At 46.6% G+C, this 17,373-nt stretch overlaps 1 protein-coding gene and 1 long non-coding RNA gene across 8 annotated transcripts in view; both read right to left on the minus strand.

Annotated features, from left to right (window-relative positions):
• kcnd3 (potassium voltage-gated channel, Shal-related subfamily, member 3) overlaps positions 1–17,373 on the minus strand; it is a 505,116-nt gene that overhangs the window by 98,895 nt on the left and 388,848 nt on the right. The gene's annotated exons all lie outside the window — the stretch shown is intronic.
• LOC127527040 (uncharacterized) lies at positions 15,175–16,944 on the minus strand. 5 transcript variants are annotated; one of them, XR_007934401.1, is made up of 4 exons: positions 16,882–16,944; positions 15,790–15,901; positions 15,566–15,593; positions 15,175–15,341 (listed from the first exon to the last, which is right to left on the minus strand). It is a non-coding gene; the product is annotated as an uncharacterized LOC127527040 (long non-coding RNA). The 5 variants fall into 5 exon arrangements; XR_007934403.1 differs by lacking the exon at positions 16,882–16,944 and adding an exon at positions 16,574–16,807; XR_007934404.1 differs by lacking the exon at positions 16,882–16,944 and adding an exon at positions 16,462–16,807 and having other exon boundaries at positions 15,874–15,901.

Here is a 17,373-nt window from a genome sequence, read left to right on the forward strand (position 1 = left end):
AAGAGACACAGAAGTGAAGGAGTCCAGTCTTCATCTCAGGTCACTGGATAGCGTTCATGTCTTAATTAATTAATGTCCTAATCAAGGACTTTGTTAAATGGTGCAACTCAAACCACCTACACCTGAACACCAGCAAAACCAAGGAGCTGGTGGTGGATTTTAGGAGGTCCAGGCCCCTCATGGACCCCGTGACCATCAGAGGTGACTGTGTGCTGAGGGTGCAGACCTATAAATACTTGGGAGTGCAGCTGGATGATACATTGGACTGGACTGCCAATACTGATGCTCTGTGCAAGAGAGGACAGAGCCGGTTATACTTCCTTAGAAGGCTGGCATCCTTCAACATCTGCAATAAGATGCTGCAGATGTTCTATCAGACGGTTGTGGTGAGCGCCCTCTTCTACGCGGTGGTGTGCTGGGGAGGCAGCATAAAGAAGGGGGACGCCTCACGCCTGGACAAACTGGTGAGGAAGGCAGGCTCTATTGTGGGCACGGAGCTGGACAGTCTGACATCTGTGGCGGAGCGACGGGCGCTGAGCAGACCCCTGTCAATCATGGAGAATCCACTGAACAGGATCATCTCCAGACAGAGGAGCAGCTTCAGCGACAGACTGCTGTCACCGTCCTGCTCCACTGACAGACTGAGGAGATCGTTCCTCCCCCACACTATGTGACTCTTCAATTCCACCGGGGGGGTAAACGTTAACATTATACAAAGTTATTATCTGTTATACCTGCATTGTTATCAATCTTTAATTTAACATTTTTTTTTGTATCAGTATGCTGCTGCTGGACTATGTGAATTTCCCCTTGGGATTAATAAAGTATCTATCTATCTATCTATCTATCTATCTATCTATCTATCTATCTATCTATCTATCTATCTATCTATCTATCTATCTATCTATCTATCTATCTATCTATCTATCTATCTATCTATCTATCTATCTATCTATCTATCTATCTATCTATCTATCTATGTCTCGCAAGACAGAAAGCACCAGGACTCTAAAGACTTGGACCTTCGTAATTTTGTAGAGATATTGGCAGTGCCACACACCCCTATCCAGCGACCCCATGACCCCCCCCCCATTCTCTTCTAATCCGTCTGCTGACTTTCTAGGGTAAGAGTGACAGAAACAAAACTGTTATGGGGATTGTAGCAGGGGCCCTCAGGCAGCAATGGCATTAGGGAATGTGAGAAAGGGGTTTGTGAGATGTCACCCATGTTTGAAAATGGACTTTGAGATAGAAACAGAAATGGAAAAAGTAGATTTAAAGTGACACACAACGCAGTAACGCAGAATGTCACAAGAATTGGATGACAGCAAAGGGCAAAAATGAGGAAAGGGGCATTAAAGAATCAAAGTAATGTGGATTGTGAGAAGGGGCCTCTGACAGTAATGGCATTAAGGAATACGGGAGACTGACAATCAGAGAACAACAATTTAGCAAGGGACCTTGAAACAGAAGTGGAAATGGAAAATGCTGATTGGAAAAAAAAAATAGTACAGATGGAGACCTCAGATAACAATGGTGAAAATGATTCTGTGAAGGACAAAAATGAGGAAAGGAGAAATAAAAGGAGCAAAGTAATGTGGATTGTGGGAAGGGACCTCAGATAAGGAGACTGACTGTCATGAAGATGGAGCAATGACATTATGTACGTAGACAAAATAAGACTTTAAAAACCACTACAGGTGAGAACAAGTTCAGATAAAAGCATAGGATAGACCTCTTAAAAAGCAAATTCAGGCCAGCTGACCTGTGGGAATACAGGTGGCCAGGATGAAAGGGGATGGGAATAGATGCTGACTCATAACAACGCTTCTTTTGGCTTGTGGGCCTGGTGACCTTTAGTTTGATATCAGAAAGCTAACGTCATGTGAAGAATTAAGTCATATTGAGAACAGCAATGCTTTATGGGATTGTGTATTCTTTAATAAACGCTTGCTTCAGCAATTGCAAAACTACTTAGGTCAGCGTTAGGCCAGAATGTTCCAGTGGCCATGCTCCCACTGGACCAGAGATGAAGTAGTATCCCAGGATCTCTAAAAATTAATTAGGTGACGTTATTATTTTATTTTAGCATATCATATTTTAAAATGGCCAATGTTCAATCAATCGGTCAGAATTTCTGCCATGGGGTCTGATGATCTTCTCTTAATAAAACTGTCCATTGAGCTCCCAGACATTGTCTTTGTCACTTTGCCTCCACACTACACAGGACTGCAATGAATGTGGGGAGCCGTCCTGCACTGCAATATCCCATTTGGAGGTACAAGTTCACTCGTATGAATATACGTGATGCCACGTGACGCGTACGTGTGTGGGCACTGCTTGTACTGACTACTCTTGCACGCTGGGCCGTCTAATGGCATCATAGACCCTCCAGGGGCAAAGTAATTTTCATAGCAAAACAGAAGCATACACAGGCGTCAGAAACATCGTGGGCTCCTATGCTGCTGGGGCCTCCGGCCAGTGCCTGTTGTGCCCATAATGTTAAGACTTTGTGTAAATTTGGAGGATTCCTCCAGGTGGCAGTGTGACATGAAAAGGTGCAAAAAAAGGATGGCAACAGTGACACAGAAGATGGTATCTGAGACCTTTAAATGTATGGCGTCATTATGTTGGGGAATACGTGATGTTTGTATGTATGGATGGGAAAGGTTGAAGGGATATCGAAACGAGAGAAGAGGATTGTGGTCGGGGGCTTTAGACAACCAATAGCATGCTGCAGTGTGTGGGGTGACTGTTAGATATAAATGGTAAAAGGAAATACAGGAATGGAGTGGAAAACAATTGAGTGTGGCATAGTGGTTAAGGGTCTGAACGTCAAACCCTGAGGTCGGGGGTTCACAAATCCCACTACTGACACCAGTGTGTGACCGTGAGCAAGTCATTTCAGCTGTGTGTACACCAATTGGTCAAACCAAAAGAAACATAACCAAGGGTATCGTAAGTGTTGTTAGTCACCTTGGATATGAGTAATACAGTCATATGAAAAAGTTTGGGAACCCCTCTTAATTCTTTGGATTTTTGTTTCTCATTGGCTGATTTCAAAGTAGCAACTTCCTTTTAATATTTGACATGCCTTATGGAAACAGTAGGATTTCAGCAGTGACATTAAGTTTAGTGGATTAACAGAAAATATGCAATATGTATCATAACCAGATTAGACAGGTGCATAAATGTGGGCACCCCAACAGAGATATGACATCAATACTTAGTTGAGCCTCCTTTTCAAATCTAACAGCCTCTAGACGCTGTCCTCCTATAGCCTGTGATGAGTGTCTGATTCTGGATGGAGGTATTGTTGACCATTCTTCATACAAAATCTCTCCAGTTCAGTTCAATTTGATGGACAGCCTGCTTCAGATCATCCCATAGATTTTCGATGATCTTCAAGTCAGGGGACTGTGACGGCCATTCCAGAACATTGTACTTCTCCCTCTGCATGAATGCCTTTGTAGATTTCCAACTGTGTTTTGGGTCATTGTCTTGTTGGAATATCCAACCCCTGTGTAACTTCAACTTTGTGACTGATGCTTGAACATTATCCTGAAGAATTTGTTGATATTGTGTTGAATTCATGTGACCCTCGACTTTAACAAGGGCCCCAGTCCCTGAACTAGCCACACAGCCCCACAGCACGATGGAACCTCCACCAAATGTGACAGGAGGTAGCAGGTGTTTTTCTTGGAATGCGATGTTCTTCTTCTGCCATGCAAAGCGCTTTTTGTTCTGACCAAATAACTCAATTTTTGTCTCATTAGTCCAAAGCACTTTGTTCCCAAATGAATCTGGCTTGTCTAAATGAGCATTGGCATACAACAAGCGACTCTGTTTGTGGTGTGAGTGCAGAAAGGGCTTCTTTCTCATCACCCTGCCATACAGATGTTCTTGGTGCAAATTGCGCTGAACTGTAGAACAATGTACAGATACACCATCTGCAGCCAGATGTTCTTGCAGGTCTTTGGAGGTGATCTGTGGGTTGTCTGTCACCATTCTCACAATCCTGCTCATTTGCCGCTCCTGTATTTTTCTTGGCCTGCCAGACCTGCTGGGTTTAACAGCAACTGTGCCTGTGGCCTTCCATTTCCTGATTCCATTCCTTACAGTTGAAACTGACAGTTTAAACCTCTGAGATGGCTTTTTGTAGACTTCCCCTAAACCATCAGACTGAACAATCTTTGTTTTCAGATCTTTGGAGAGTTGCTTTGAGGATTCCATGCTGTCACTCTTCAGAGGAGAGTCAAAGGGATGGAAGCCCAACTTGTAATTGACCACCTTAAATACCTTTATATCTCATGATGGACACACCTGTCTATGAAGTTCAAGGCTTAACGAGCTCATCACACCAATTTGGTGTTGTAAGTAATCAGCATTGAGCAGTGACAGGCATTCAAATCAGCACAATGACAAGGGGACCCACATTTGTGCACAGCCAGTTTTTCACATTTGATTTAATTTCATACAACTAAATACTGCGTCACTGAAAATCTTTGTTCAGAAAACACCGCAGTACTCAGATGTTCCTTGGAAATGAAAGACAGACCACTGTTATCTTTCAAGTTGAAAGGAGAGTCAATTATTATACAGGCTGAGAGGGGTTCACAAACTTTTTCATATGACTGTAATGCAGGGTGAGTCAAAAATGATGTTAACACTAACGGATTATTTTTATCTCGACCACACCTTTCCAGGTCGATGGCTAGGTCATGGTGGACCATTGCCATGGCCTCCACACTCCCCTGATTTGACACCCTGTGATTTCTGATTATGGGGTAGGGTGAAGGAGCGCGAGTCGTCACCCACATGCGATTGGGAGGCAGCTAAATGGCCGGAATAACAGTAGTACCATGCCAGTCCAGGGAGTGGCGAGTGTGGTATAGCGGGTCCACACCTCAGATCGCAGCTTAAAGAGGGGGGTGTGGTAGTGTAGCCGGAGCGGTTCTGAAGCTGGGAGCTGCTAATCACCACACCTGAGCCACATCCCTGTAAAAAATAGGAGAAGCGCGAGGCGGAAAGAAGGAGAGAAGAATGGTAAAAGACTGGAGAGCGTGAGAGCAGAACTGGGGTTAGTGCAAGAGAATGGACGAGCCAGCCAGCTGAGGAAAAGGAGGTGAGCGCGGTCGGGGGTCCCGGGTAGAGCGAGTGATCGGCACTCAAGGGGACGGATCGTGCCCACTGAATGGGAGAGTGGGTACAGTCGAGGAGGAGTCCGCCCTAGGGAGCTGAGGGGATGACCATATGTGCGAGAAGGAAGACGGGAAGACAACCGACCCGAGCGGTCAAGCAGGCGCTGGCGGAGACAGCTAAGACAGGGGTCAGTAGAGAAAGGACCGTGGCGGCTGAAGTCTCGTTGGCTGAGCAAACCTTAAGTGAGCTGAAGAGGCTGGGAAGGAGCCGAGTCTGGCTGATGTGGTCCCAATGTCTGCTGCTGTTTTAGTCTCGTTGTAGCCTTGTTTTAACCATTTGGAATTTCATCTTTTTATGGATTATTTATTTATGGACATTTGAGTTTGCTTTTGATTTTGCTGATTTTAATAAAAGCCCTTTTTGTACTTTTTTGCACCATCCCCTTGCTTCGTTGTTTCTTCACTGTCCCGCTCATCCGTTGACATTACCAACCGACAGTGTCGGGTTCAAGAGCTCCCAAAACGGAGACGGGAGCCTGGAGAAGAGCTGCACTGACCTTCTCTCTCAATCCTCTGCAGACCATCCACGAGAAATCCCACCAGGTACCAACGCTATTGATGACATCACTTCCGGTCCTGATGAGGTCACTTCTTGTACGTCGCCATATTCTCAAACTCAAATCAGTTCTGCTTTGGACTCAAACCTGTGAAGAACTCGCTCATGATGACCCATTTGCATCCAGGGCAGAATACATGGGTGGTAGCCCAAAACCTTTTTTTGATGTCTTGTGACTGTTATTGTGACAGTGTTCTGGCAGAAGGCTGGGGACCAGACCCAGCCGGGACGCCTGGAAGGACCAGGAGGCAGCTTATACGCCCCCCCCCCGGGCCACAAGGGGGCAACTGCCCTGGATAAGGAGGGGACCATGGGGACTGAGCCAGGAGGCTCAAACCTATAGGGGCCCGTGGTCACTGCCAGGGGCACCCCGAGCATCGTGGAAACCTGCACTTCATCAGACTGGCTGGCCCAGCGCTGTTTCAGCCTTGGAATGGCCAAATGGGGGAGGCCGCTTGATGGATGAGGTCTCCAGGACTCTGAACAGGACTCCAAATCATATTATGGGATATCATCTACTGTTAAATTCTGCTCCGTACTTCTAAAATTTGTATTGTTATACTGTATTGAGGATTTGTTCTGTTCTGTTCTGTTCTGTGTGTTGTATTGTATTGACCCCCTGACACTTACAGCATGCCCAACCTACAGTGTATCCGGAAAGTATTCACAGCGCTTCATCACTTTTTCCACATTTGGTTATGTTACAGCCTTATTCCAAAATGGATTAAATTCATTTTTTTTCCTCAGAATTGTACACACAACACCCCATAATGACAACGTGAAAAAAGTTTACTTGAGGTTTTTGCAAATTTATTAAAAATAAAAACATTGAGAAAGCACATGTACATAAGTATTCACAGCCTTTGCCATGAAGCTCAAAATTGAGCTCAGGTGCATCCTGTTTCCCCTGATCATCCTTGAGATGTTTCTGCAGCTTCATTGGAGTCCACCTGTGGTAAATTCAGCTGACTGGACATGATTTGGAAAGGCACACACCTGTCTATATAAGGTCCCACAGTTGACAGTTCATGTCAGAGCACAAACCAAGCATGAAGTCAAAGGAATTGTATGAAGACCTCCGAGACAGGATTGTCTCGAGGAACAAATCTGGGGAAGGTTACAGAAAAATTTCTGCTGCTTTGAAGGTCCCAATGAGCACAGTGGCCACCATCATCTGTAAGTGGAAGAAGTTTGAAACCACCAGGACTCTTCCTAGAGCTGGCCAGCCATCTATACTGAGAGATCGGGGGAGAAGGGCCTTAGTCAGGGAGGTGACCAAGAACCCGATGGTCACTCTGTCAGAGCTGCAGAGGTCCTCTGTGGAGACAGGAGAACCTTCCAGAAGGACAACCATCTCTGCAGCAATCCACCAATCAGGCCTGTATGGTAGAGTGGCCAGACGGATGCCACTCCTTAGTAAAAGGCACATGGCAGCCCGCCTGGAGTTTGACAAAAGGCACCTGAAGGACTCTCAGACCATGAGAAAGAAAATTCTCTGGTCTGATGAGACAAAGATTGAACTCTTTGGTGTGAATGCCGGGCGTCACGTTTGGAGGAAACCAGGCACCTCTCATCAACACGCCAATACCATCCCTACAGTGAAGCATGGTGGTGGCAGCATCATGCTGTGGGGATGTTTTTCAGCAGCAGGAACTGGGAGACTAGTCAGGATAAAGGGAAAGATGACTGCAGCAATGTACAGAGACATCCTGGATGAAAACCTGCTCCAGAGCGCTCTTGACCTCAGACTGGGGCGACGGTTCATCTTTCAGCAGGACAACGACCCTAAGCACACAGCCAAGATATCAAAGGAGTGGCTTCAGGACAACTCTGTGAATGTCCTTGAGTGGCCCAGCCAGAGCCCAGACTTGAATCCGATTGAACATCTCTGGAGAGATCTTAAAATGGCTGTGCACCGACGCTTCCCATCCAACCTGATGGAGCTTGAGAGGTGCTGCAAAGAGGAATGGGCAAAACTGGCCAAGGATAGGTGTGCCAAGCTTGTGGCATCATATTCAACAAGACTTGAGGCTGGAATTGCTGCCAAAGGGGCATCTACAAAGTATTGAGCAAAGGCTGTGAATACTTATGGACATGGGATTTATCAGTTTTTTTATTTTTAATAAATTTGCAAAAACCTCAAGTAAACTTTTTTCATGTTGTTATTATGGGGTGTTGTGTGTAGAATTCTGAGGAAAAAAATGAATTTAATCCATTTTGGAATAAGGCTGTAACATAACAAAATGTGGAAAAAGTGATGCGCTGTGAATACTTTCCGGATGCACTGTACCCGGACAGGGGTCTCTCTTTGAACTGCCTTTCCCGAGGTTTCTTCCATTTTTCCCTACAAGGTTTTTTTGGGAGTTTTTCTTTGTCTTCTTAGAGAGTCTGTGAAGAGGCAGGGCCTGTTAAAGACCACTTCTTGTGTGATTTTGGGCTATACAACAAATAAATTGTATTGTATTGTATTGTACTTCTGCCACACCTGGGTAGGTGGAGGAAGAGCCTTCCAAGGATGCCCGGAGTGCTTCTGGGTGCTAGTGCGGCACTTCCACCACACCAGGAGGTACCACCAGAAGATCAGCAGCAAGCACCTGGAGCACATCCGGGTGAAGATAAAAGGGAGAGCTGGAGTCGGGTGCTGTAGCAGGACGAAGCTCCAGTGACAGGAGGGAGAGAGGCGGCCCACGGACATTGGGAGAGGCCCGTGCTGGGAGTGTTTGGTGCTGGAAGCTCTGTGTGTTGTGTGGGATTTTGAGAAGAATAAAACGTGTGTTTTAGAAAGCGCTGGTATTTGTCTGATGGTGTTCGGAGCAGCTCTCCCAGTGTATAGCAGGAAGGTTTGTGATATCAATGACCAGAAAATACAGACTGTGGTGTCATCTCTTTGGCGTGAAATGTGTGTCCAGGCCTTTAAGTGGTACCGTCGCTTGATGGTTTTTGTGTGTTGACGGCGAACAGGTTGAGACCTTCCTGTAAATCGTCTTGCGCATATCAAGTACGTTTTGTGAACGAATAAATTGTTTCCACCATTCAGATGTTAACATCGTTTTGACTCACCCCGTAATTAACAACAATAAGGAATGTTAGAAGAGGTCACTGAAGGACAAGGAAAGGGGAAAAAGAGAGGGTCCTTCTACAGAAGCGGAGATGGGAGACGTGAGGAGGACTCCGCAAAAGCGGTTGGTCGTATTGGGGAGAGGAAGAAGGATGGCAGTGCCAAACCTGGCATTCAGTCAATCAATCAGGCTTTGTGTTGTGCAGCACCTCTGGCATGGCACCGCGATGAGCGGGGTACACAAACAAGAGTACAATTCAGACTAAATCAAAAGAGAATAATAAACGACTGCGCGCGGTTTAAGACTGTAGGAGGTGGGGATGAAGTGTCAGGCTGGGGCTACGCAAACAGAATGTGCAAAGGGGGGGATCTCACACCGCGAAATGACTAAAAGTGGTGGGCAATGAAAGGCCTAATCATTGAAGGCAGGAGGAATACTGGATTATGGAGGGGCAATCTTAGCAACACTTGAGGGTGATGAGTACGAGGGTGGGGGGGGTCTGATAGGCACGGTGGAATGTGGGAGGAGCGTCGCAGATGTTGGTTGTGGATAACGATTCACGGCTGACCACAGGTAAAGCGGCAAACCCAGTCGGCACCGCGTAACCGTTAGCGGCCCGAGACAGAGACATCGAGATGGGCTTTCCACCCACCGGCCGTTGTTTGTTTTTTTTTTTTTTTTTTCTCCCTGTGCGTCTGATGTGTCTTATTAGCCCCCTCTGCTTTACCCAGCCCCCGTAGTACGTTAGCTATTTTTTTTCTGAAGAGTTTCAAAGCCCAGTTTGTCATTATATAATGCCATCACTGTTTCGTTATGTAAGCAGCCTCATTACTGGGTCTACTGATGAAAGATGAGTGTGGATGGAAAGGAGAAGAGAAGAAAAAAAAAGAGAGGAAAATCTCTACGGATTCAGGCTGTAGCTGCGGAAGATTCCTTCAGCTGCCGGTCAGGAACCGTAAAACGAGCACCGGCACCTTCTGCTCTCCATTTCTTGCTGTGCTCTGTCGATGGCCCTACTTTCCATTCTCTTCTTGTTTCTGTCCTCCTCTCTCTTATCCCCCTGTTCCTTGATCTCCCCCCCCCCACCTCTCTCTCTCTTCTCTTCCTGTCCTTACTTTTCCTCCCTTCCATGCACTCCCTCCCTGTTGCCTTTCTCCTCAAGTCCTGTTCTCCTCCTCCTCTTCTTCATTTGTGGCTCTTCTTATGTATTAATGCATAGTTTCTCTAAACCAGGAGTCTCCAACACGTCGAGATACCGGTAACTTGCCACCCCCCCCCCCCCCCTTTCCAAGTAGCTCACCAAAGGGTTAATAAATCGAACATAAATTTGAAAACTTGATTAATCAAATTAGGGGTGGCCGATCTTTCCAATAAATCACATCACAATCCTTTTAACACAATCCACAATCTGAATTGCAATGTGGTATACATCCATCCATCCATTTTCCATCCTGCTGAATCCGAACACAGGGTCACGCTGGAGCCAATCCCAGCCAACACAGAGCACAGGAACCAATCCCGGGCAGGGTGCCAACCCACCGCAGGACACACACAAACACCAAGCACACACTGGGGTCAATTTAGAATCACCAATCCACCTAACCAGCATGTCTTTGCACTGTGGGAGGAAACCCACGCAGACACGGGGAGAACATGCAAACTCCACGCAGGGAGGACCCGGGAAGCGAACCCAGGTCCCCAGGTCGTCCAACTGCGAGGCAGCAGCACTACCCACTGCGCCACTGTGCCGCCCAATTCCATTCATCCATCCATCCATTTTCCAACCCACTGAATCCGAACACAGGGTTACGGGGGTCTGCAGGCGCCAATCGCAGCCAACACAGGGCACAAGGCAGGAACCAATCCCGGGCAGGGTGCCAACCCACTGCAGGACACACACAAACACACCCACACACAAAGCACACACTAGGGCCAATTTAGAATCGCCAATCCACCTAACCTGCATGTCTTTGGACTGTGGGAGGAAACCGGAGCGCCCGGAGGAAACCCATGCAGACACGGAGAGAACATGCAAACTCCACGCAGGGAGGACCCGGGAAGCGAACCCAGGTCCCCAGGTCTCCAAACTGCGAGGCAGCAGCGCTACCCACTGCGCCACTGTGCCGCCCATGTAGTATACACTTGAGAGAATATCCATCCATCCATCCATTTTCCAACCCGCTGAATCCGAACACAGGGTCACGGGGGTCTGCTGGAGCCAAACGCAGCCAACACAGGGCACAAGACAGGGAACCAATCCCGGGCAGGGTGCCAACCCACCGCAGGACACACACAAACACCAAGCACACACTGGGGTCAATTTAGAATCACCAATCCACCTAACCAGCATGTCTTTGCACTGTGGGAGGAAACCGGAGCGCCCGGAGGAAACCCACGCAGACACGGGGAGAACATGCAAACTCCACGCAGGGAGGACCCGGGAAGTGAACCCGGGTCCCCAGATCTCCCAACTGCGAGGCAGCAGCGCTACCCACTGCGCCACCGTGCCGCCCTTGAGAGAATATCCGGACTCAAATTCATTAAGACTTAAGCAAACACTTTATTTTAAATATCAAACAAAGTTGAATCCAATTGTTCTCTCGTTCGCTAGCTCAGCGGAGTTAAGGACCCTGAAGCTGGCGAGTGAGTGAGGGAGGGAGGGAGGACCCACGCACCTCGGCCCGTTGCATGTTTCTCAGATTCACACTAATAAATCAGTACGGCAAGTGAATAATAATACACAGCGAAATGAGAGAAGTTACAAAATCAACCAGAATGTTCAAGCAAATTCTAAAACAAAACCTGATCTAAATCCGTGAAGTGGTCCACTCGTGTAAAGCGGACAGACATACAGACATTGGATTTTATATATTATATATTAGTAAACCTTCAAACTAATGTGCAGTTAAAGTCTCAACAGCATTTCTGGAGCTTAGTAGAGCCAGATAACTAGAAGAATCTTCACCAAGCAGCTCTGAGAATGTCTGCTTTGTTTAGGTCTCCATACCTCTGTGAGTCTGACATGAATGTCACGAAATGAAAGTTCAGCACACGACTGACAGACGGACATTGAAATGACTCCATAAGAGTGAACCTCAGTGGCTCCACTCCACCAGACACCTGCCTCTCTTGTTGAGTCATCTGACTAACTCAAAAACACATCACACATGCGACAGGACCTGTGAATAAAGTGACATGGGACAAAATGACAAATGAAGAAGTCAGATGTGTGGATTTGGAATTGCATTGTTTTGTTTTGACAGCATTCATGTTTTAATTCAATAGTGTGAGATACACTAGAAAATGCATACAGACATACAAAATGCACTTGCAGGTGAACTCAATATTTTTATGATGTTTTAATGCAAAGTGTGAGTTGTGGACACCAACATTTTGTAAATGTTCTGGCAAAACAAGCATATTCAGTTTGTTTGGGTTGAAATAAGCAATGAGAATAAACATAAGAAAACAGGAATAGCTCTCGGCTATTTTCATTTTGTAAAAGTAGCTCTCTGAAGGTTGGAGACCCCTGATCTAAACTATGGGTAGCGGGTGGTCTGATTTTGGGTTGGCACGAATTGTAGTTCCATGGGAAAAGGGTCGCCAATTATGGTTTGCCTTGAGCAGTTTAAGTAAAAGCCAAACAGCAGCCATTCTCCAAGGGGGACCCCCACTCCCATGGTCAGGTTGACTGACGACCCACGCTCATCCAACGAGGACCAAAAGGATGATTACTGGTGGCGATTCTGGGTCTCGAAGACACGACACAACTTGTTGCGAGGACGAAGAGTTCAAGAACAACTGCCCCCCGTGTTCTCATTGAATTCATTTTAAAGTCACCGTCTCGAACCACTGCACTAATTCCCTTTATAATTGTAAACACTTCAATCAGGCCATTACTTAATCTCCATTTGCTTAAACTGAAAAGGCTCAACTCCTCTTAGCTGGGGGCTGTCATGGACTGGGAGTCCCGAAGCACATACAGTTAAGTCCCAATAAGTTTCCATTAAAGGGGGAAATCGCCGTCAAACCCCAGGCTAGTGATAAGGGCAAGCACTGAATCTTTATAAAATAAAATGTTTACTCTAACAAAATGCTCTTCCATAACAATGAAGGTCCACGGAGCACAAATGACCCAAAAACACATGGGAATCCGATGCAGACCAAGTCCCAAAACGGTAATCCAGAAACGTAGTCAAACTCAGAGCGTGAAGGTTTAAAATTCCAAGCACAGCAAAAACACAATTAGCTCATCGACTCCGCGGCGCATTCACAATGAACGGCCAGGAACTGGGGAAGACCGTCAGGACTGGTGAATGTGCTTTGGAGTTGGTGAGTTCTTGCGCCTTTTCTTGTGTTAAATAGATTTGTGTCCTTTCACTTTGTATTTTCACAATTCTTGGGGTTTTGCATTGGGACTTTTGTTCGCCTTGCTGGCAATTCCTGTTTCTGCTCTATTGAGCTTAACTGTTTATCCAAGCCTTTCAAAATCAATTATTTTATATAGAGTCTGCGTGACCGTTATTGTATCCAGCCTGGGTTTGCCCCCTCTAGTGGGCATTTTTGGAAGTGCTTTTGGGACTGCTAGCCATAACGGTAGGCCCATTACTGTCACGTATACAGAGTGTGGCCTGCAGGGGGCGCTGCAGCTCCCCAAATTCCCGACACAAGTTCTTGTAAGAGCAAAGAGTTTATTTGTGTGAAACTCTTACAGGTAAGTGTTTCCCACACCACAACCACAAGTCTGACTCTCGGCACTTCTCTGTTAACAACAACAACAACATTTATTTCTATATAACGTTTTCACACAAATGATGAAGTTCAAAGTGCTTTACAAGATGAAGAAAGAAAAAAAGAAAAAATACAAAAATAAAATTAGTCAATACTAATTAACACAGAATAAAGGAAGGACAGAAAAAAACAACAAAAAAAAAGAAAACTCTAGAAGGCTGGAAAAAAAAACAAAATCTGCAGGGGTTCTGAGGCCACGAGACCACCCAGCCAGCCCCCACTGGGCATTCTACCTAACATCAATGATCTCAATCAGTCCTCCTTCTGACTCTGGCCCCCTGAGTTGAGGCAAGCAGACCCCTTTTATGAAAAACCCTAAAATTGTGGCTCGGGAATACGTCCAGGTAAAGCTACAGCCCGACAAAGCAGGCCTAGCTAAGCCCCTCAACTCCCCCTTGGCGGTACCCATGGAACCAACAGGACTGAGCCAACGAACTGCAGTGCCTAATGTGCCCTGTTGGCATCCATAGTGGCACCGTAACCGGGGTTGGAGGGAAGCTGCCACCTAGTGTTTTGGGGGAGACAATGCCCTGACCAAATTGTCTCCCCGTCCTTCCATGCCACTGGTGTCCCAGCCTGGTAAGGACAAAACTAATACATTTAATTTATATAGCGCCTTTCCCACGCTCACTTCTCGATACAGCTCTGGCTGGGATGCCAGTCCCTGTGTGGCATCTCTCACAAGAGTCAAATGAAACTTCTGATGGCACACAGCAACCAACATGCAGCACATCTCCACTCCCCGGCGCCGCGACTGCCACGAGTAGATTATCACAACGTCTGCCATCCTCACCCTGAACCCTCCATCTTCCATCTCTAACCTGACTTTACCTTGGTGTTAGAACTTGCCAGTCCCTCCTCATTCCTTTCCAAAGACACTGCGAAATGATCTGGCGTGTAAAGTTTGTTATCCATGGAGATTCGGAAATTTCTGAAGATCAGGTCTGGAAAGTTTGATGTCAGCTTTCTGAAAATGACTATCAAGGTTTTAAAAAATTGATATCACGTGTTTAAAATTTAATACGGATACCTCTGTGTCTGAGGCGAAAATTGTGAAATTTGGCAAAACATTTCAAAATCTTGACACTGGGCCCAAATCCCTGACATCAAACTTTCAAAAGCTGGTATCAAATTTTAAACACCTTGGTATTGATTTCCTGACACTGGATATCAAATGTAAGACTTTGAAGTCTTCAGCGCTGGTGCCTCACCTCAACTGGTAAAATGGCTACCCCTCTTCTCTTGACCATGAACTCCACAGTCGAGTGGCATCTGCAGGTCTTACTTCTACTGCATAGGCTCAGGCATTCATATCTGACTGTGAAGTTACAATGTGCCACCTTCACCTAAACAGTGTAAGGAACGATGGGCAGCCCAACCTGGCCAACAGAGAGGAGGATGGGGGAAGGCAGCTTCTTTAGGGCGATGCTCCCCCAAAACCCTAGATGGCACCCCCCCTGGATTGCAGCGGTTCACTCGGGCACCATGGCACTTGGAGTTCTCTCTCTTAGCCCTGTTGGGTATCGTGGGTGCTGTCAGGTGGTGCTGTGAAAATGGAGATTCTGCCTTCAAATCAATAATTAGAGAGATTCACCTTCACCTGAACAGTTGCAGAGCTCCATCTTCAAATCACCAGTCACAGAGCTCCGCCTTCACTTCAACAGTTACAGAGCTCTGCCTTTAAATTACCAGTCACAGAGCTCCGCCTTCACTTTAGCAGTTACAGAGCTCCGCCTTTAAATTGTCAGTTACAGAGCTCCGCCTTTAAATTACCAGTCACAGAGCTCCGCCTTCACTTTAGCAGTTACAGAGCTTCACCTTCACTTTAGCAGTTACAGAGCTCCGCCTTTAAATTGCCAATTACAGAGCGCTGCCTACAGTTTAGCAGTTACAGAGTTCCGCCTTTAAATTGTCAGTTACAGAGCTCCGCCTTTAAATTGCCAGTCACAGAGCTCCACCTTCACTTTAGCAGTTACAGAGCTCCGCCTTTAAATTGCCAATTACAGAGCGCTGCCTACAGTTTAGCAGTTACAGAGTTCCGCCTTTAAATTGTCAGTTACAGAGCTCCGCCTTTAAATTACCAGTCACAGAGCTCCGCCTTCACTTTAGCAGTTACAGAGCTTCGCCTTTAAATTGCCAATTACAGAACGCTGCCTACAGTTTAGCAGTTACAGAATTCCACCTTTAAATTGTCAGTTACAGAGCTCCGCCTTTAAATTACCAGTCACAGAGCTCCACCTTCACTTTAGCAGTTACAGAGCTTCACCTTCACTTTAGCAGTTACAGAGCTCCGCCTTTAAATTGCCAATTACAGAGCGCTGCCTACAGTTTAGCAGTTACAGAGTTCCGCCTTTAAATTGTCAGTTACAGAGCTCCGCCTTTAAATTGCCAGTCACAGAGCTCCACCTTCACTTTAGCAGTTACAGAGCTCCGCCTTTAAATTGCCAATTACAGAGCGCTGCCTACAGTTTAGCAGTTACAGAGTTCCGCCTTTAAATTGTCAGTTACAGAGCTCCGCCTTTAAATTACCAGTCACAGAGCCTTGCCTTCACTTTAGCAGTTACAGAGCTTCGCCTTTAAATTGCCAATTACAGAGCGCTAACTACAGTTTAGCAGTTACAGAGCTCCGCCTTTAAATTACCAGTCACAGAGCTCCGCCTTCACTTTAGCAGTTACAGAGATTCGCCTTTAAATCACCAGTTACAGAGCTCCGCCTTTAAATCACCAGTTACAGAGCTCCGCCTTTAAATTGCCAGTCTCAGAGCTCCGCCTTCGCCTCAGCAGTTGCAGAGCTCTGCCTTCTCTTCAGCTGTTACAGAGCTCCACCTTTAAATCGCCAGTTACAAAGCTCCACCTTTAAATCACCAGTTACAGAGCTCTGCCTTTAAATTGCCAGTCACAGAGCTCCGCCTACACTTTAGCAGTTACAGAGCTCCGCCTTTAAATCACCAGTTACAGAGCTCCACCTTTAAATCACCAGTTACAGAGCTCCGCCTTTAAATCACCAGTTACAGAGCTCTGCCTTTAAATTGCCAGTCACAGAGCTCCGCCTACACTTTAGCAGTTACAGAGCTCCGCCTTTAAATCACCAGTTACAGAGCTCCGCCTTTAAATCACCAGTTACAGAGCTCTGCCTTTAAATTGCCAGTCACAGAGCTCCGCCTACACTTTAGCAGTTACAGAGCTCCGCCTTTAAATCACCAGTTACAGAGCTCCGCCTTCACTTCAGCAGTTGCAGAGCTCTGCCTTCTCTTCAGCTGTTACAGAGCTCCACCTTTAAATTGCCAGTCACAGAGCTCCGCCTTCAATCCAGAAGTTACAGAGCTCCGCCTTCACTTCACTTCAGCAGTTAGAGCTCCATTTGGACTGGGGCTGCTGTTTTTATTGTTTTCTAGTTAGTGAATCTCTTGCATTTATCGTAACTGTGTCCCTCACAGCCAGGCCTCCTTATTCTGGCTTTGGGGACAGCTTATGAGCCCCCCTATTGTTCCTACAGCTGCCACGCCAGACCTCTGCTGTCTCTTTCCAGTTTTTAAGCTCAGAGTTCAAACAGAACCACAGAGACAAATTCTCTCCATCCCAAAAGCTGAGAAGGGAAAGCCAGGGGTGTGGATGGGATCATCCATCCATCCATTATCCAACCCGCTGAATCCAAACACAGGGTCACGGGGGTCTGCTGGAGCCAATCCCAGCCAACACAGGGCACAAGGCAGGAACCAATCCCAGGCAGGGTGCCAACCCACCACAGGACACACACAAACACACC

Source organism: Erpetoichthys calabaricus, chromosome 3, assembly GCF_900747795.2.
Source record: "Erpetoichthys calabaricus chromosome 3, fErpCal1.3, whole genome shotgun sequence".
NCBI lineage: Eukaryota > Metazoa > Chordata > Cladistia > Polypteriformes > Polypteridae > Erpetoichthys > Erpetoichthys calabaricus.